This window comes from Pyxicephalus adspersus, chromosome 1, assembly GCF_032062135.1.
Source record: "Pyxicephalus adspersus chromosome 1, UCB_Pads_2.0, whole genome shotgun sequence".
Lineage (NCBI taxonomy): Eukaryota > Metazoa > Chordata > Amphibia > Anura > Pyxicephalidae > Pyxicephalus > Pyxicephalus adspersus.
The window spans coordinates 32,598,285-32,620,471 of NC_092858.1; the positions used below are offsets into that span (position 1 = coordinate 32,598,285).

The following is a 22,187-nucleotide window of genomic DNA, read 5'->3' on the forward strand; positions in this document are numbered from 1 at the left end:
AAAAAAGTGAAGAGGGTCTGAGAACTTTTACAGGCTACTATATATATATATCTATATCTATATATCATTATTGCACCCCTTTTTAGGTGGGGGATTGCTGTAGGAAGACTGGTTTGATTACTTCTGGCTGCCAAATTCCAAACCCATCTCAAAAAACACTGATTAATAATTATGTTCCCTAGCTGCATCTTATTAGCATATAATACACTGTGAGTGGAATTGTGAAACTTCATTAGCACATCTGCAAGAACAGCTAAAACACTTTTCTGCTGGGATAAGCAATTTATTAGTCAGAAAAAAAGCACTGATGCTTTCAGCAGATTAAACAAGAAAACATTATTTTTCAGGTTCATTTTACAGAGTAAACAATAGAGTGTAATTCGTTTCCTGCCATGTTTATTTACTTACAGAGTTATCACAAATAATGGCATTGGTTGGTGAGAAGAAGGGTTGAGGTACTGTAAGGAAATTGTAAGAGGCTAAAGATCTCACTGGTTTTAGGAAATCATTTCCCAAGGAAATCAAGTAACTCAAATAAGTATTTCAGAAAATGTTAGGCAAATATTGCTCTCTTATTGAAGCAAAGATTCCCTTTTTACTCCTGATAGCACAGAAAATGCACTTTAGTTTTGGTACATTATTAATAGTATATTATGAGATTATTTAATACCTATCATCACATTTGGGGTTGTACAGTAAATGTATTAAAAGAAAACAAATACATTTCAACTGGCAAGTGTACACAGTAAAAAATGAAACCATTAACAGCAAGACCAAAATGATTTTTGGTGAAAATTTTCAATGCAAGAGGAGTTGGATAGCTTTCTGAAAAAATGTAACGGAATTGTTATATCATCATTTATTCAATATAGTTGTATTGTTAGATTTACTTTACAACAGGCAACTGGTGACTGACAGCAAATTGGCACCAAAGACCTAGCAGCCAATGATAGGATAAAGCCAGAAACGTATCTGCTCCTAAAATCCTCTTCAGCTGCGCACAGGGGATGTGTTTGGCAGGCTGAAAGGAACTCTCAGGCTGCGCAGCTAAATGGAAGCAGGAGATGCTGCATGCAGAAGACAGACAGCTAATTTCTTGATCTCCTTGCTGCAGTGAGTGACACTGCCAGAGAGAATAAAGAGGATGTGATATACTGTAGTGGTGCACAGTGCCTTGTGATCATTCTTCCTTAACCCAAAAATAGTTTTAGTATGCATAGAAAAAGCTGGATGCATTTCTAGAACCACAGGATAAAACCGGGTATTAAAGTTTTAAAGAAAACTTTTTGAGCAAATTGAACTATGCTTTATATTTTTTTTTACCTTCCTCTGGATCAACTTTGTATATATGGTTTTATCTGAGATATACTGGTTTCTAGTATGTTTATTTCCCTAGAGGTTAAACTTGACAGACGTGTAATATTTTCAGTTTATGGATCCTTCAGCCTAACTTTATAACACTTAATCTGACCATGCTACTTGCCACTTATGGTAAGCACTTATGTTATGGTAAGTTAATAGTAAGGTATGGAGAGAAGTTACTATTATGCTCTTTGTAACACAGAGATGAGGGAGAATCTTCCTCTAATGACACTCAGTCTGCACACCCATGATATTTTCCCAAAACATTGTACTCAGTGAACTGTATTGTATATTACATACTACTAACAGGTAAACATTGCATAACATTGACCAAAATGTTAATTGTCATAACATGAAACATGTTGGAAAGCCAAATGCTTTTTTTTATCTGTTAAATATATAACAAAAGGGTATGTTATACATGTTTGATGGGCATAAAAGTGTTTATCCTGTCAGAAAGTGATTAGTTCTTGTGCAATCACCCTGCATTGCCCTTATGAGAGACCAGTTAGCCTAATATGCCAATCAAGGTTATTGTAGGCCCATCCTGAACACTGCTTTATTATAGCTGAAGTACAGTAACTGAGTGTTGTCATCCTAGCACAGGAAGTGTTTTGTTGGCCAGATAAAATAAAGGAAAAATATCCTGAAATAGAATGAGGTTGCTACCTCTAAGGACTGGTAGGCTGCAAAATCTTACATTCTACTTCTTGGTTCCAGAAATGTATTCACGCAGTGAAAACTGACATTTGGATTTAATTTATGATCAAAAATAATATTCTTGCTTTTCACTGGTCCTAAATTTATAAAAATGTCAGTAAATGTCAGACTTCTAGTTATTCTATATATTATTATGGCCCCTAAGATAAAAAAAACTTTTAAAAACTTAAAAAAACAAAGCAATTAGAAAACAACAACAGATTTGATATCAACATGCAGTTTATTGAAGATATAAAGAAAAGACAAGAAATGCAAGCCTGGCATTGGATAATCCAGTAATGTATTATATAGATTTTTATATACAACAAACACCCAGAATTGCTGCCATCCAATACTTCCTGAAACAAAGAGAAGTAGGAATTCCTAGGACTGGCTACCACCAGCATCTAGCATGATTTGGCTTACTTACAAGAATACATACAAGAACAGTCACATTCATACATGATATCCACAGCACATGATATCACTTTCAATATTCTGTTTGAAGTATGCTGTTTTTTTTTTATACTTCGAGCTAGGTTCTGGTTTCCATTTCAGTCAATAACCCAACTAAATTATCGTTTTTAAAAAGGTCACACACAGTAATATCTTGATCCATTGATTTCATATTTTTTTTTATCAGCACTTGAGCAATATGAAGACCTATGTGAAAGTAAACTTTGTGCAAGTAGCCAATCACAATCTAAGTATATTTAACCAGTTAAAGGATTAGTATCATGGGAAGGAATAGTCTGCTGTATCCTTAAAAACAAAAAAGGACAGGGCCAGGATGATACCATTGAAGATAACTAGAAAAGCTTCTTTTATTTGAGCAGACCAACACAGGTAAAGTGAAGTTTGACATGGAAGGGTGGAGACTAGTGCTATGATAGTGGTGCAACTTAATAGGATTTCCTGACTGAGGATGATGTTGTTTTGGACACAGCCACAGAGGATCTGGAAGCAGATGACTGGCCGTAGCCGCTGGCCGTTTGGGAACCACCACCATATCCTGTTCCTCCACCAGTGCCATATCCACCGCCNNNCTGCTCCACCGGAATATCCACCACCTGCTCCACCGCCATATCCACCGCCTGCTCCACCGGAATATCCACCACCTGCTCCACCGCCATATCCACCGTCTGCTCCACCGCCATATCCACCGCCATATCCGCCACCTGCTCCACCACCATATCCGCCTCCAACAGACACACCGCCAGAACCTCCTCCAACCACAGCTGGAATGAAAAATAGTGTATGTTAAAAAAAGTTAAAATGTTTTTTCTTTTGTATTCACCAATGTAACTAGAAAATTTGAGTCACAGACTTTTTGTATACTTACATACGCTCACATTGCTGACTATTTGTCCAGACATTCTGCAAAGGAAAAATAAGGTTTTAATCAAAATAGGCTAAAATCAAAACAACCTTACTCCCATTCAATCCCATTCAATCAAACAACAAGCCCTACTCCCGTTCTATCTTCAGAATTCACATAGATCTAAAGAGAGTATCAATTCCTAATGGTACGTTTTATACAGATATCACATTTGCATCTCTTAATTGCAGGTGGAAGGGGAGATTAACTATACTTTACTAGTAATACTCTAGGTGGTTTAAAATCTCCAGCATTCCCCAAATCTGCATCTAATCCATCAATTTACCATCTACAATTCATACTATTTTTGTAAATGTAGGAAACTTTAACATTCTAGTAAAGACATTTCTAAGGATTTGTTCATCATGGGGTGAAATATTACTGCTTCAGTTATTGAAAACATGATTTATCAATAAATAATGGATTTATATAGATAACCATAGATAAATATGGTTATAAATTTTTGTATCTATCCAGCAAATATTTGTTAATCTTCACACTGCAATAGCTTGGGGGAATGGACTAGATCCTATTACATGAAAGCACATTATGACTTTAATTAAAAATATATTTATAAAGCAGTGATCAGGGATTCACGGACACATTCCCGTTTGGTGGAGAATGTTTCAAGTCCATGTGCCAATGGCAGTGACTAGTTCTCCACTAGAGAATGTTTCAGTGAATGCCAAGTTCATACAGTTAGTATAAAAATACATTTTCATAGAATGTATAGATGCATTAAAGCAAATACTCCTTTGTGAGTTTAAGACGTTTTAGGGCAACCAATAAAAAAAGCAGCTGTCTGCTTATTGTGAATGTGAATCTCAGCCTCTACTAGTTGTTCAACATGGGTACAAGTTCAAGACTTGTCCTGCTTCCCACAAAACTTATGTGTCGCTTTCAACATTTTATATGGATCATCTTGAACTAACCTGCCCTCTTCTCCTTGCAGCAGTAAACTGTATGTGGCAATTTCCACATCAAGAGAAATCTTGACATTCAAGAGCTCTTGGTAGTCACGCACTTGGCGGGCAAGGTCTTCTTTGGCCTTCTGCAAAGCAGCTTCAAGTTCAGCCAACTTCTTCTTGGCATCTGTCAGTGCAAGTTCTCCACGTTCCTCAGCCTCAGAAATGGAGGTTTGCAGACCTGCAATCTGCAGAAAAAAGTCTTGGATGTGAGCACATCAGTTCAGGCTGAATTATGTATCCTTTCTAATCCCAAAAAGGTTTACTTAAATGTTCATCAACACAATGTATAGGACACATAATATGAATAAAATATGAAGAATACATATCAACTGGTTACCATTTTTTTGATGCTCTCAATCTCAGATCTCAGCCTCTGGATCATACGATTCAGTTCTGAAATCTCAGTTTTGCTGTTCTTTAGGTTGTCTGCTTGTTTTCCAGCTGTACCCTGTAGTTGCTGATACTAATAGGAAGAAAATAATTATTAAGATTACTATTTGAAAAAGTAGATGCACAGTTCTTAGATTCCTTAGTTTACTAAATCCCACCTTCATTACTTACATGATTGCATATACATACCAATCTGTCTCAATCTGTCTTAGCTAAATATTTACATATATATATATATATATAGATATATACTTCCAGACATGAATTTGGCAATATAGATAAGGTGTTTATGATCATCCATTTACATTTTGTGCATGATAGTGATTAATTAATACTTATTTCTAAGTCTTAAATTGCAATTACAAGTTAACTATAAGACTAAAGGGTGTGATCTAAGTTGTATGTATTGGTGTTGTAGGTAAGTTGTAGGTTTCGGTGTTTGTGCAAAAGTAGGTGGAATAAACTTACTTTAAGTGCAAGTAAGGCTTGTGTTTCAGCTTTGCTCTTCTCTGCAATAGCTTCATATTGTTTCTTTACATCGTTCAGCATGTCACCCAAGTCAAGGTCTCGGTTATTGTCCATAGATAGAATGACAGAGGTGTCACCTGTTGCTCCTTGGGCATTTTGAAGCTCCTGTAAATCACATGAAGCGAGCATGAGTGAAATGATACTACAGGTACTAGAGGGTCAATCCCATTTTTTGTGGAAAAGTATTATTTTGCTGGGTCTTTTGGGTTGCTTACATACTTATTGGCACTGAGATTTCAGGGGAAAAGAAACATTAGCTTACAAGGTTAGAAAAAAAGAAGCAGGGTGTGCTAATTCCACAAAAACAGGAACAGGAGCTAGCACCAAAACATGCTACAGCACTATCTATAGGTCCCCCATTCTGCCAGGGCAAAAATGTTATTACTCTATAAAAATTGTGTCTTTACACAAAACTTTTTTTTGGATAATGTGGGCTAGGTTTGGACTTTCATTGCTGTTTCATTCCCTATAAGGGAGATTCACTCTCTGCATCAGACCTGGTGGGCACTGTCAATGAAAAAGTTGGCAGGAAATACCACATTTTAGAGCTTTCCCCAAAAGAGATGAGAGAAATGTGAGAAGATTTGAAGAGGTGAGATTCCTCTAACTTTAGATATTTTTAGCTTTCTGTTGACTCTCTAGGATAGAAAGTGAAATCTCCACAATGCTACAGAGACAGCAAAAGATAAACTGGCAGGAGTTTTTCCACTTCATACCCTATTTAATGTTAAAAAAAAGAATGGTGTTACATACACTTTAAGTATGATTAAACACATTTGACTACTTACAGCACTGTATAATGTTCTCAAGAAGTTAAGGTAGTCTGTGTGGACGTCCACCTTGGCCTCCAAATCAGTTTTGATCATAAATGCAGCATCCACATCCTGAAAAAGAACAACAATTAAAATGATTTGCTTTGCATGACTAAACTAGACCATGGAAACATGCTAGGTTTATCTAAACATGGATTCTTCCTGTCCATATCTAAAACATCAACATAGCTAGAGTGTATATAGTTGAGATTTGATTGGTCTGTTTCTGCATCAAAAGCATCACTGCAGCCAATTAACAATGCTGAGAAACGGTTTATATAGAACACCAGAAATCAATGTTTTTGGGTTTTTTTAGTTTGATTCAAATTATTATGTTATTTAGCAAATTTATTTTACCTTTTTAAGCACCACAAAGTCGTTTTCTGCTTGTGTACGTTTATTAATTTCATCTTCATATCTGCATAAACAAAGTTAACAGTAATTATTATATCCAGTTTTACATTTTTTGCATGGTAATATCATGTAGAGAACATATTAATACTAGAAATATCTACCAACAAAAAGCAAGGCATACATACCTTTTCTTGTAGTCTTCTACCAAATCTTGCATACCCTTAAGGTCATTCTCCAGGCGGCTTTTTTCACTTACTACATCATCATGCTGCCTATTCAAAAGGCCTATGTAAGCCTCAAAAATTGGTTCTAAGCTAGGTCTTTTTGAGCCACCTTTGCTCCCTTGTTCTTGTAAAAGTTGCCATTTTGTCTCTAGCACTTTGTTTTGCTGTTCCAGGAACCTAACCTGTAATCATAAAGGGTGAAAGCGTTATGTTTTGATGCCCAAATCTTCATAGAAAAAAAAAATAAAATCTTAATCAATTGAAATGATAAAACAATACAAAAAAAAAAAAAAATCTTACCTTGTCAATGAAACTTGCAAATTTGTTGTTCAAGACTTTGATTTGTTCTTTTTCTTCAGTTTTCACTTTTTGGATGTTTGGATCTATTTCCACATTTAGTGGTTGCAAAAGGCTTTGGTTTATGCTTACTTCCTGAATGCCACCAGGAGGACATACAGGGAAGCCTGGACCTCCTCCTGCACCTCCACCAAATATGCCTCCTGCACCACCAAATCCTCCGCTTCCACCACTGCCGTATCCTCCGCCTACACCACCGCCAAATCCTCCACCACTGCCGTATCCTCCGCCTGCACCACCACCTATACCACCACCAAATCCTCCACCACTGCCGTATCCTCCGCCTAATCCTCCGCCTAAACCACCGCCAAATCCTCCTGCACCACCAAATGCTCCTCCACCATAGCTTGAGCCAACACGTACAGATGCAGCTGACACTGCAGTTCTCCTTCCTCCACCAAGGTTCACAACACTTCGTGAAGCAAAGCCTGAAGAACGAGAGCCACCTGATCTCCCTCCACCTAGTGAACAGGCACTAAAGCCCCTGTTTACACTACCACCACTACTTTGCTTTTGCCTAAAGTTGCTCATATTGGTTTTTAAAAGGGTGAAGTTTAGAGGAAACAAAAGAAACAGATAAGACGAAGGAGACTGGGCCCCTTTGCACTGAGAGACCAAAATCTCCCTATTTATCTGTTTGAAAAACTTGGGCTTGGTTGCATGGGTGTCAGGAGGCCAGGTTAATGCAATAGTGGGATTGGCAAAGCTGGCAGCCAACCATCAATTTTCTAAACTGATCACGCCTATGGGAAATATTGTTTTATTTGCAACACCCATTTATCTAACCTACAACATTGTACCTGCTTGAGAATATGTTAATAGATCATGAGTTACTCTATATAAATTAATTTATGTCTTATATTCTTTCAGTGTGCTTCATAAAAAAAGCTAAGCTTTTGGGGATTTATTGAAATGTTCTCAGACTTCTTAATGCACATTCACATTTGATGTAAAATTGTAACATAAAGGTAAAATGAATGATCACCACATGTGCATTGAATATAAATGTAGGCTTGAATTTTCCTGATAATCCTGATTGTTGTAGTGTGTTTATGCAATAACTAGAATTTTACCTTACTAAAATGATTTATTTGTACAAGTGTGTAATGATGAAATCCGAACACATTTTTTGACAAAATCAGTTTTAGATACTGTACAAGTACTAGTGACATGGATAAATTTTCTGCAGTTGATACAGAATTAAAAGAGACAATGACCATCCTGTACTCCTTTGCCACTCCACCCATGTGTGAGTCAAGGGTCAGATCTTGTATGCTCCAGAAGGAGTAGCTCAAGCCTCCTGAAATTTGTGATGTACGTATCCCAGGAGGCTCTGCGCTCCCATTCAGACTTTACTGTCGCGGCATTTAATGAAAAAAATCAAAACATTTTTACTTGATTTAAAAGGGTTATCTACCCGTCTATATGAAGTAAAAATTGTGGTCATACGTCAATTTTAAAATAAACCTGGCACTGTATATAGGATTTTACCAGGAAAAGTGCAGGGCATGAAGAATGACGGTCAAAGAAAAAATGGTGCTTGTTAAATTCAACAGTAGGACAATCATAACTATTTCTTAGGTATTTTTCACATCATGAATTGCTGTTTAGTTCTCTTCATAATTATTGTAGGCATCAAAGCCATATTAAAGGTGAAACCACTAAATCCCCAAAACACGTTGGTCATTATTGTGACTTTCTCTTGTGTTAATTATTGACTTACTGGACTCATAGCATGCTTTTGAAACTCTCGTCCAGACTTCTCCAGGTAACACTTGGGGTACCCCATCTGACAGAAAGGTGATTCTTACCAATGTTTCCTAACTAATGTTTCTTTTTAAACATAGTCTCCATTACAGTTTGTTCTAACTTAAAGTGATGTTCTTTCTGTTTTTATTCAATGTGTTCAACATTGCCAGCCCTGCTGCACATAATTCAGTATATTTCTCTCTGGAAGGGAACAGTTTCCAGAATTCACACCCCACATGACTCTTCAGAATGCCTTTTGAGGCAGCCTAAACCTGATTATCAGTGGTTTCTCCATTCGGAAACTTTCAATCTGCATAAACACCACCTGAAGTGTAAATAATATTGAAAATAAAAGATAAAGTAATTTTTTTATTTTGAAAATTACTTCCATGAATGTTTATTACATTTTTACTACTTATATGTTTATTATTTTGTATTTAATTGTTCCCTAGTTACCTAGCCCTGACCAATTCTGGGACCTCATTATTGTTTGTTATTATGTACACATATTATACATGTTCAAGTATCACCCAGCTTCAAAGTGTGTCCCCTCCATGATAAAGTCTTTAAAACTCTGTTTTCACTTTGTCTTAATGGGGTACTGAGTGTAGATTATTGAGATAAAATTATTTTACATTATTTAGGCATCAGGCTGCAACATAACAACATTGAAAAAAGTGAAGGGGGTCTAAATATTTTCTGAAGCTTTTGTGTGTTTGTATGTATATATTTATTTATTGTGTGTGTAGATTTGTCTATAGCATTATTCCACCCCTTTTTAGGAGGGGGATTGTTGTAGGAAGACCAGTATGTTTACTTCTAAATGTCAAACTCCAAACACAATTCAAAATTCATAATAAATCATAAATAATTATATTGCCTAGTTGCATCTTATTAGCATTGTAATATACTATGGGCCGAATTGTGAAACTGCATTAGCATATCTTTCAAGATCCAGCAGTTGAAACACTTGAAAGAGAGTGTCTAGGAGCAAATTTCTGCTTAGATATGCAATTTCATAGACAGGAAAAAGGCACTGATAGTTTCAGCATTTTAAGTAAACATAAAATCATTATTTTTCAGGTTCATTTTACATGGGAAACCATATGGAATAATTACATTCCATCTGCCATTTTTATTTACAGATGGTCGATGGAGGGTCCACGAGCTGTAAGGATATTGTAAACTAAATTATAAAGCTAAAGTACCTGTTTTAAGGAAAGCATCAGACAATACCAAAGATCACTCTCCTATTAAAGCTAAAAATTCCTTTTACTGCCGATAACAGATAGATTGCATTTTAGCATTTAGAGTACATTATTAATAGTATAATATGAGATTATTTAATACCTATTATCTCATTTCGTGTTGTATAATGATTAAAAAACAAATATGTTTCAACTGGAAAGTGTACACATTAACCTCCCTTGCGGTTCATTTCTTTCCAGGTTTTATATGTCTAAAAGCGGTACATTGTTTTTCATGAAAATTTATTTTACAGTATAATATAATAGTATGAGTAATATAAAGTTTGAAACACTAAATCCAGTAAAAAACAATAAATTTATTAAATAAAAAATCTATATATTTAAAAAAAAATTAATTTTTTTAAACTTTTTTTTAAATAACACATATTACTCATACTATTATATATACTGTAAAATAAATGATTTTGAAAACATTGTACTGATTTTACACATATAAATCCAATGTATTGCATTCAATATAGTTATTTCATATTGAATGCAATACAAATGGATTTTGAATTTCCCACCCCGCATAATTATTTCCCGGTACAGAATTATTGTATTGTTAGATTTACGTTATATTCTAAAAAAGGTATTTAAGAAATCTTGGTAAATTACAATTCCGTTTTTTTACCAATTAGAAGCACTTAAACACAAAACTTGTGTGGCAAGTCTACTTTCAACAGGCTTTGGTTTACTATAGTGCTTGTTTCCCAAAAAGTCATAAAACAAAATACAATTGTAAAATTTAGTTTAATGACGGCAAGACTATAATTTTTCCTTTTCCTCTCAAATTTATTGGTATATGTAAAGTGCAGTGAACACACTTTTTTGTTTTTAATAAATGCTGTAAACTGTGAATAAAAGTTATAGCCTAAAGGGCCACTCCATGTAAAAAACTACTAAATTGGTTTTAGGTAGATGGAAAGGTAAACCATTTTTTACAATTTCTTACAACCTGACAGAGCTCTTTGCAGACCACACAGACATGCAGTAGATTTTTTTGGGGTGAAGATTTTGAGATAAAGATACAAAATGAGATAAAGAACCCAAGAACACAAGGCACAGAGATTTTGAAGACTCCTTCCTTTAAATCGCGGTGTGCTGTTTGTCTTTATTTATTTATTCCTGCTTACATAAGGAGTTGCTACTACCATAAGCATAGAGAGATTAAGAAATTAATATACAATACTTACCTTTATCTTGCCCTTTTTTACACACATGGACATTTTGTCCTGTTGAAGATTTAGCTTAATGAGATTGATCAATATTGTTTTTTGATAATGCATCCCTCCTGAGGAAGCAATGTGAAACGCTATGAGAAATGAAAAACGAGAACCAAAAAAATTATTAGTCATGCAGCATATCGTAGGAGGAAGCCAAGGTAGAAAATGGCTGCCCAGCATACTGTGAAAATCATTCCTGTCCGTCAAAACTAACTTTACCATTAAACAACATTTCCAAACCTTTTTACCCCTGAAAAGCCCCTTGAAATAAATTTCAGGACTCAGGAAACATCAGATAAAATTATTTTTTTGAGGGTGAGTGAGATGAATACCCCCATTACAGTGATAATCAAGAAACAAAACTCTTAAACAGATAGCTGAGAGGGCCACCCAGATTCCCAATCTGACTGCCCCACCAAACCCTTAACCCACCTTACCCAGAATAATTAAACAGACAATTTTTTAGAATTGGAGTGTTTATTGCATAAACATTCAAACATAACTATAACCAAAAATTATAGATGCAGTTTTAGCAACCAGAACTTGACAATTATGTTACAATACATTAAATAACTAAAACAACAAAACTGACCAAAATGTGACCTTTTTGGCTGCAGATATTAACCATTCACAAAATGACCTCAGCCTAATTATTAATACCTAATTATTACTCATTATACTATTTTTTCTTATACTTAGAGGACACCATAGTAAAGATGTGTCCCCTCACAACTCTCCAGCACCACCAGGACAACTTCACCCCTAAATCCAAAATAAAGCACCAAGCATCCATTAAAAAAGTGGGAGGGCGAAACGATTTGTCCTTACTAACCAACAATCTAGTAAGTTCCTTTCCTTTCCCAAACTTTACCTCTATCTTTAGTCCCTGAACAAGGCCTAAGCAAGTAGGAGTCAAACTGCCACTATACTGCTCTATATGCTTGGTATCATTTCTATGTATAAACCAAATTGTGCATTAGCAATACACTATTGACATAAGTATTAGTGACTGCTTTAACAAGAGGCTGTCAGTCTTTGTTCGCTGTGTGTTACCTGGCAGCAAAGCTGACCAGTTGTTTTGCGTTTTTTTTTTTTTATCAGTACTTGAGTGATGGCTGCAATCATTTACTGCTAAGAACTGTTTAAACAAACAGAAAATACCTGTTGATCTTGCCAATGACCTTGTCAGTGTGAGCTGGACAGAAAAGTCTTTTTATGTAAACTACTTATCCCACTAGTCCCATCATGTCAAAATAAATCCATACTTTGGTGTTATTTGAGGATATATATATATATATATATATATATATATATATATATATACTCTTCTTGATCCATTACTGGTGTTGGTCCCATTCTGAGTTTGGGATTTTCATCTATTTGATTGGGCAGGCTAGAATGTCGTAACGCCCATACATACATGCAGGTGTTCTTTCATTCACCAGCCGCACATAGGCAGCTTAGTGTGCATTATGAAGAAAACTGCAAACATTCAGGGAAGTTTGTTTTTTTGCAGAAGGGACATCCCCCTGGTAGGCTGTTTACTTGATACAGTGAATTATATATCATTGCAAGGGATATTTCACTTAGCTGAAACTTTACATTGCATAGAAAACCAAATCATATGCAATGAAATCTGAAAAAAAAAAACATTTTTGTTTCCACATGATTGGATGGTTTATTTCGCAGAACTTTTACTAAGGTAAATGACATTTCACTAAGAGATTACTTTGTTTGATAAATGAACAGCCTAAATTTTTTTTAGGAAATCCTACATGCTGCAGCTACTAGTTTGCATTTTAGAATGAGGCTGGAACCTATTACAAAAATTGTTTTATTGTTAGAACATTGCAATCTTCTTTTTACGCAACAATTTTTTTTGAAACCTCTCCCTTTCCAAATTCACACCTCACCCACAATAAATGGCATCTGCATAAATACTACCCTGTGCATATTTTTTATGTTTGATTTAATTGTGATTGATCATTGTGATTGACTTAAGTTATGCAAAACAACATAGAAAATAAATGCAATGTAAAATAAAAAGGTCTGTGAATTTAAAGAAATCACGTAAGTCTGTACTAACATGCTATTGTTATCATGCGACTTATTCACATATGATTGAAGCTTTTGAATTAGAATTAAAATACTAATGGGTTATAGGATTTATTAGGGCTAAAGTAATGATGATTATGTGCAATGTGCATTAACCCATGGAGGGGGGGGGGATAGAAAATATTTCTTGTCTTATTTATTTGAACATAAAATTGCATTGTTTTTGCTGTACTTGTTGGAAAGTTGCAAACCTGTTAGTTTACACCATGTATGTGAATTATGTTTAGAAAATGATTTGTGTGATTTTTGCATCTGTTATTGCAGTGTGTTTCAATGTGATACATTGCTGTCTCTGTGGACCAGGGATTAACTGAAAAATATGTGGCACATTGTCACAAACTGCTGCTTTACAGACATACGCAATCATAAAGCTAAACAGCTGATCATTCATTCAAATAATAGTCATCTGGGAAAGTTCAGTAGCTGTTTTGAATGGTGTCTGCAAACAGTTGCTGCATGAGCTTGGAATGTTAGACATATGCCTATATGGTTATGTTAGCTAATGACATATTTGCAAGGCATTCAACCTTTTGCTTTGAATTGATACACTTGGCAAATTTCAGTCTTGTTGCTTTATAGAACTTACTAAGGAAGTAGTGCTAAAGTAATAATTATCATGTATATCAACAAATTTCATTTTATTGTAGTTACTTGTACATAGTGTAAGGGTGATAAGATAGCGATGCTGAAGCCTGAAAAAAATAAATGTAATTTTTAAAATGATGTTTAACCTATTGTTGGACAGTGACGTCTATATTCACTGTCTAGTAAAGCTAGTCATCTTTAAAGTCTGACACACACCTGAATTTGCCAAATATCTGGTGCCACCCATTGTGCTCTGTGGTTTCTCCCAGACCAAATGATATAGCATTACTGTGTCCTGTTAGAGGATCCCTGGGGGACCAGGCATTCATTAAATCCGAAAATGTGTCAAATTCATTTTTTAAAAGCTGTAGAACTTTAAGAAAGTAAAAATTGAAGTCACACCTGCCGGTTAGAGTATGCTTTGTCTTCTTTTGCAAAATACATCTTATTGTTTTTGGGCAAAAATTCTCTTCTTTTAAGAAGTTCAGATCGTGTTAAATATTTTGCCTGCTTTATCTTGCCGCAAAACATTTCTATTAGCCCATCATTGCTTTGATGACCAAAAGGTATAAGGCAAAGAAAGAGGGGCGGGGGGTACTACAAGAATATGCAGATGCATAATTTATGAAAATCACATGCCATGAAGTCAATGTGTTGGCTTATCATCTACAACATTCTATTATTGGCGAGTAAATGTTGAAATCATTTACCAACAGTGAGCAGGAGGCTGAGAGAGTCAGCACCCAATTTATCAAGTAAATCGATATGTGCAAAACAAGTGCCCTTTGTTTTGGTGCTCTTGCTGTGCTTCCAGGGTATATACAGATAAGTCTTGATGTTTGTATTTCCATTATAAAACCCTTTTAAACGAGGTATACTAAGAGAACTGTAACCATTTCATTGCCTGTCTTTACATTTGTACATTTTTATCCTTCTAGAATGATCTAGAATTTAATTTGTAGCAAAACAACCTGTTAAGTTCTATTAATATATTCTAATTATTAAAAATACAAAGTATCATAATTCTTTAAAACTGCAATTTAATTGCAGGTTTCCATAACAATTAAATATGTCTTAGATTCAGAAACCGCTAAAATCCTTCCCATGGCAATTTAAGAGAAGATAATCATTTTATAGGGAGCAACACCCTCATAATCCTTTTGCATATATTACTGGCCTTTGGAATGATATCCACTCTACTGTGACTTCACACACTGATGATGCAAACTGGTATTATTTAAGAGCATTCCAGGGCAAGTTTTCAGGTTAAAACTCATTAACAGAAAATAAGGAGCACACAAATTTGACAAAGCAATGCTTCTAAGGTATAGGTGATTCAGTATGACAAGTATCCATGTCTAGATATCCATGTCACGCAAAGACAGACGACTAAATGGAAACGACAACAACAAAAGAGCAGTGATTCCCAAGATGACTTTACTTTGCTGGAATTTTACTTAGGTGCCCATCTGAGGTTTATTGACTAATTAAAAAAAAGAAAAAAATGATAAAGATCAGTAGTTCATAGCAACCACTTAGGGTCCATGTAGACTATATATTGTATCATTGCAAGCAATATCATGCATTCAGGTGGCTCAACAATTTTTAGATAGGAAATGTGCCCTAAATCAGGAGCCAAAGAATATTAGTCACCAGCACTGACTGTGGTCTCCCTGCAGCTGGCCCTTTCTGCATGACCATTGACATACTGAGCCTTGTTTTGTGCTGATTTTCCATGTGAATGCATCTATCATGAGCAGGGTTTGCAATGCATTTGGAGAAAACTACAATATTTAGTTACTTGCTATACCTTACTGACTAATAGGCAAGGCTTACACTTAAACAGGCTTAAAGATAAACTTACACAAAGCAAAACTATTAAACAAAAGCATTTAGAAACTTCAGCATCACACCTTCTTTTCACTTGAAAGTTGAAGTTGACCCACTGCAGTTAAAAACACATGCTAACTGAAATACTAAAATGTCAAATATTGTAGATTACCAGGTATTAGATTTTGCATTAGTACCTGCCGATCTAGTCATAAATGCAATTTCCTTGTCAATTCCTGTGAACTGAAAAGGAAACACAAACAATTGTGTTGTTATTATGTCTGCTAATATCATCAATCTACTATGTAATGGAGATTAACAAAGGCAGATATGCTTAGAGTGCAACATGTCTGACAATCATGGATGTCCCCTAGGATAAAGTAGAGAAAAAAGCATGTGCACAAAAGGACAAAAATGTGTTATTCGCAAGGTTGCAATACATAAATAGTGCCCCACCAGTCCTACACATCAAAAAGTGGATGCAAACATCCCAGAAAATATCCTGATAAAAAAAAATCTTTTGGCGATTTGCCAATTAAAGGGACTTTAAAGGCATCTCAGGTCCAGAAACATCATGAACATTTCTAAAATGTACTTTTTTATTAGACATAGTAGACAATAAAATAGTAATTAAAAAAAATCTTATCTTAACTTGAGATCCACATAGACAAAACAGACAAAACAGACTGGTCTCATAATGTTATAGGACATGTTTCACAAATCTAGTCCGCTTCATCAGGACACAAAGGGACTTTATTGTGCATATATTAACCATTGAAAAAAATCAATAAAAGTTGTCTAAAACTGTTTTTATTTAAATTAATTTTACATATATACCACTCTATAGTAACAATGGGAATCAAATATCCAAGGATTCCTTCAAACTAGGCACCAGGGTCAACACAATGGCACAAAGGCCGAAGGTTATTTGCAAGATTACCTGTTGAAAAAAAAATTTAAGAAATAAAACCAAAGCAAGAAACAAATCTAAAACCTGGTGAGTTTCAGTCTATTGAAATTTGGTGTTGGGGATTAGATATGTCTTAACCTGAATTTTATAAACCCCCATGCATTTCTGTGTAGTTGGTAAATCTATTGCAATTGCCTTGACATGAAATGTAATATTGTTTCAAATTACCTGTGGAAATGAGGAGATACTGGGTATAATAATGTCTACAGCTAGCACCTTAGACAGAGATGGCAACATTTGATATAGAATGTGTGCAGTTTTTGGGGTCCCAGTGTTTTTTTAGTTATGACATTTATTCCACTAGGATTATTAGGAGGTATGTGTTCAGAGAATCACAATGTGGTTAGGAATCCATATTTGGGATTCCACTATGAAAAGATCAGATCATATTATCAATTTGTTGAAATACTATGCACTCCCCCATTAGGTTAATTAGAAGTGAAATTTATTGGACATCAATGTTTTTTTCAACTATTTTGACCATGTATTACTTTTTAATAATAATAAACTTTATTTTTAATATCATTATTATTTTTAATATTATTTTAATATCATTATTAAAAAGTGGTTGCAAATGGCAGACAAAATACAAACAATGACATAGGAGGAGGAGAGGACCCTGCAAAGGGCTTACAATCCAAGACATATTACACAAAAGCGGGGAAATGGAATGGTGACTTATTACTAATGGGTTAAGAGACAGAGGAGGGTGGGTAGGTAAGTTTGAAAAAGTGGATTTTAAGAAGTCATTGGTAGGTCAATGAAAAAGCAAATAGGACAGCTAAGAGTGTATTTATGTATGAGGCCAGAAATATACAGCAAAAGTGGACTTAAGTACACGGAGAAGAGAGCTGAAGACTCATTGCAGTAGTCAGACAGCAGTAAGACACAGCATAATGTGACGCTACACATTTAAAACATGGGGTTATTAATAACTACTGAAAACATCTATAATGTTTTTTTTAACTTGTCGTCTTCATTTTGCTTGATACTGTTTTTTACTAACCTAGGCAACGAATCATTTTGAATGTTTTTTCACAGCTGTTCCAATTGTTACATTTTTTTGTTTTGTTCCAAATTTTATATATCTTCATTAGGAAGAAGAACTAAACCCCACATTTCAATGTTTGAAGATTGCAAGGCTAAAGATGCCTACAAAATCAGGGTCATTGCTAGAAATGTGAAAAACCTGGAACAAACTAAAAGCAACGCACACTGTGTAGCATAGAAGGAGCACAGTCAGGACTATTAGCAGGATAGATGGAGGGACGACATACCTGGGTGCTAAAGGAAACCACTCGCTGAGGGGTTAAAGCATAAGGAAGGAGGAGGATGATGGTGGTGGGCTGGGACCTGGTGGCTGTGGGAATATGCTGGACAGGAAGTAAGGGCAGTGGATGTTAGCTGTGGTGACATTAGCTTCCGACCTACCTGCTCTACAAAATTAGATAAGTACAATGTTGGTATTGAGGTTGTTGTTTGGTGGTTGAGGTCCTGGAAAGACAGTGGCCTTGGCGATGCTGGAATGTGGCAAAGAACTCATCTTTGGTATGGTGTTCTTATGGGTTACAGTACTTCTGTACAATAGTACAGGTATTAACAGCTGGTTTAGGCCAACTGGGAGTTTTGGATGGTTGATATCAGCACCCGAGAAAGGGGGTAGTGTACCTGTGGGTAATAAATATCAATCTCTTGACTGCGACATGGGATCTTTTGTGAGGAGTGCCATCCAGGATTTGCTACCTATTAGGTATTTTTTAAAAGTACTGTTTAGTTTACGAATGTTTAGCTGTAACAATATATATATTACATGGCCATGTAAAACATAGCTTTTGTAGTACAGCAATCAGGACTATGTAACATACAACATTGTGTATAAAGTGCAGTAGTAAGTAATTATGAAAGTATGGAGGAGAACTCTGTACTTCATAGTATACTACATGGTATACTTCATACTATTCTGTACAACATAGTAAATGCAGCGGTAGAAATGCAGTTGTTAGGACTGCTATATGTAATTTCTCACACATCTCTCAGAGTACAGTGGTCAGTATTCCCTCCTGCTGGTGATCAGCAGTGTGTTGGCCCCTTAGTTTGATATTTAGTGGTCACAGTGCCAACTTAGATCAATAGCAAATGTGACACCTTGCACTGGTGGTCACAGCTCCCCTATTTTTGTGGCCAATGAAAGATTTAATATTTAATTACTTTAGAGAGACAAGTCCCAGGCCATTTCTTTTCAATTACCTACTAGGCAACAATACATGCGACATTGGTGTGGATATGCCTCTGCCCAGTACTGCTGGCATAGAACATTGCAAATAATTCAGATAGTCATCGAGTGATTTGCAGAAGACCCAGGGCACAAGCCCAGATGGCCAGACTTAGCAAATACCACCGAAGGCCAAGTCCTAATGTTATTCTTAAAGGTAGGGGGAGTGCTATGGGAAGTGGATCCCTCAAGGTTAAAAATATTGTTTGGTTTGGAAAATCAATTTCATGGGATCATTTTCCTCCCCATTTAAACTCAAGCATAGTGAAACTTCTTTTTTTTTCAATAGCTATGTAGGTTAATTTCATTGTTTCCTACCTCCCTCATAGGAATTGTTTAAATTTGATGTATACATTGACAACATTTATAATATTGTACATCTTTTGAAGATATATGGCTTTCATTCTAGATGTCCAGTCAGCTTTAGGTTGTGTTTCCATGCCTGAATTTTTAATTCTCCATAAATTGAAAATCCAATGTTACCCACATTTTGTACAGAAGATGGTCTGTGACTGCACCTAGTGGCCTCTTTTAAAGTTTTTCTTAAGCTGCAATAACTGTGAAGGTCTGATCATAAAAGTCTGAGTTAAACGTAAATAACACTATAAAGATGCTAATAAAGTAGTCCTTTTAATTTAACATTTATTACACATATTGCACTGCTTTCAGTTGTTGTTTGCTATAAAACATGTCTGAAACTTGACACAGACCTTGTCTCCATGGAGAATAATATTTAAGATGCTTTATTCTATACTTGTATTAGACAAGAGGCTTACAAACCTACTAATTAACCCTTATTTAGGAGAGCAGACAGAACAGTACATTCCAGTACAACTGGCTGGCGCATCTTACCTTTTTTAGTTAAATATCAGTAGAATGCTTTAGATATTATGTAATAGTAATTAAATGTCTACTGTACTAATGACTTCCAACTTGTAACAGGAAGCTAATGACAAAATGTGCAAAATGTCAGATAAATATCCTACCAGTTACACAGATAAATGTTAATACTGCTTAAAGTCTAACACAAGGTTGTTCAACTGCAGCCTTTTTAGTTAGGATCCAGACACATTTTTGTATTTCCTGAACAGATAGCAGTCAGTTTAGTATTATATGGTTATTAAATAATCAGAAAAATACTGCCTGTTTGTGGCCTTTGAGCACTGGAATTGGACAGCCTGGACAGCATATTGTCTGAAGTCATTAGGAATCATGGAACCTAGAGCTAACACAGAAGGGAAGTAACTTCGTTACCAGTATGGTTTTGATAGAAAACAAGAACACACAAATACAGTTAGAACTTCATGCAGCTATTGTCCCAGTTGGGAAATGGGATCAGCACTCCAGTGTAAATCAATATGGTTTTGCAGATAATGTACCTTGTACTGCCCTTTTTTTGTTGCACACTTTTGGTGAAATACACAATAAAATATTACAGCATGCTCTAGATTTTCATTAATATAGTTAAATGAGTAAATTATTAGAATAAGACAATATCATTCAAAGGTGCATTAATATGGCATATAAGTGGCTAACATTAGCATGTGCAATCCAAATATTTGACCCAGTCATGGCTATATGACTGCAAGGATTTTCCAACCCACTTCCACTGAGCCCTGACCACAGTAGTCTTGGACAGCATGGGACTCACATAACGATATCACAGGATAAAGGACCACAGTTATCACAGTAAAGGTAAAGGGTTTTACAGATCAAAAGTCAACAAAAGGTAGGATTGAATGACGGGTGGTGAGCTGTTCATGAAAACCCAAGTTACCATGCAGTACAAAGATATTATCTTTTAATGCAACAATGACACATTAACTTTTATGTATCACTACGTAACATGGTGACCCTACCGCATGTCAAGTTTGGTGGAACCAGCTGTCATCCTGCTGTTGTCTGTTGGTTATCCATCTTCAATATTGGAATAGGGTACTGGACAAGTTGTAATGTTTTTATCATATGGTTGTGTTCGTCCAAGATTTGCATAGATTCTGCTCAACTGTTGTACCATCCTCTGAAGAAGCAGAACCAAGAATCAACAATAAGCGTTGAAAATGTACCCATGAAGATGCTATGATATTATCTAGAAGGATTTTTTTTATAGCCCATGTAGTTTGAATATGATGAGAATATTTGATTTAGCATACTTGTTGTATAAGTGTATGCAATGATTTATGGCACAAAATTTGTCCCTTTCACCGTTAATATCTATTTGTGAATCTAAATATTTTTACATACATTTTAAAACTAATAAAGATCTCTTGTCGTAAAAACCCAATATTTTCTTATGACTATTAGTCGATCAGTAATCATAAAGCTTTCTTTTTACATGCATTAATACCCGTAAACAATTTATAGGGTCTGCAGATTTACATCATGGGAACAGCATGTTCAGCCTATTCTCAGAATGTAATTTTACAAAAAAAAGGATGTATAACAATTCCAGATCTGATGGTGGATGAGTCACAGATAGCCTGTATTTCAGTATATAGGGGACACATATATACATGGCAGTAAGCACCATAATTAGGAGGAAATTACAACTGCCACAGAAGTATCCTTTCTAACACCCCCAGCAATGGCCAGAGTACACAAATATTTCCTATACGATAAGACTCAGCGGTGTGTCACTAACAAAATCCAGAAGATTAGTAAAGTCACCTCCCTCTCCAAAGCTTTCTTAAAACCTTTAATTTGCTGTTAGTCACTATAACACTTTTATTGCCTATTCACATGATTTGAAGAGGTTTCCCAACAGATATATATAGTCATGTTAGAATCTGCTAAAATAATTGACCAAAAATAGACAATAACTCTGCTGCTCCCTCTACCTGTTATATGTTTCTGCATTGTATTACTTATTAATATAGGTATACCTAACAGTCATTATTGATAAGCTTTAAAAATCTACTCAAATGTATCATTTAGAATTTCCATGCATTTTCATGTATTTCATGCAGAAATTGAAGTCTATGAGCACAATCTATTCTAATGATCATAAATACTGAATCTATGGTGTTTATTGATATACATTTTTCCTGTAAACTTTTAAAAATACAGAACATTATCAGGATCAGAACTGCTGATTTTGTGGTGTATATCGGTATAAAATATT

The 22,187-nt window shown here is 35.3% G+C and overlaps 1 pseudogene; it reads right to left on the reverse strand.

Annotated features, from left to right (window-relative positions):
- Positions 1-2,860: 2,860 nt before the first annotated feature.
- LOC140326710 (keratin, type II cytoskeletal cochleal-like) lies at positions 2,861-7,689 on the reverse strand (annotated as a pseudogene).
- Positions 7,690-22,187: the final 14,498 nt, after the last annotated feature.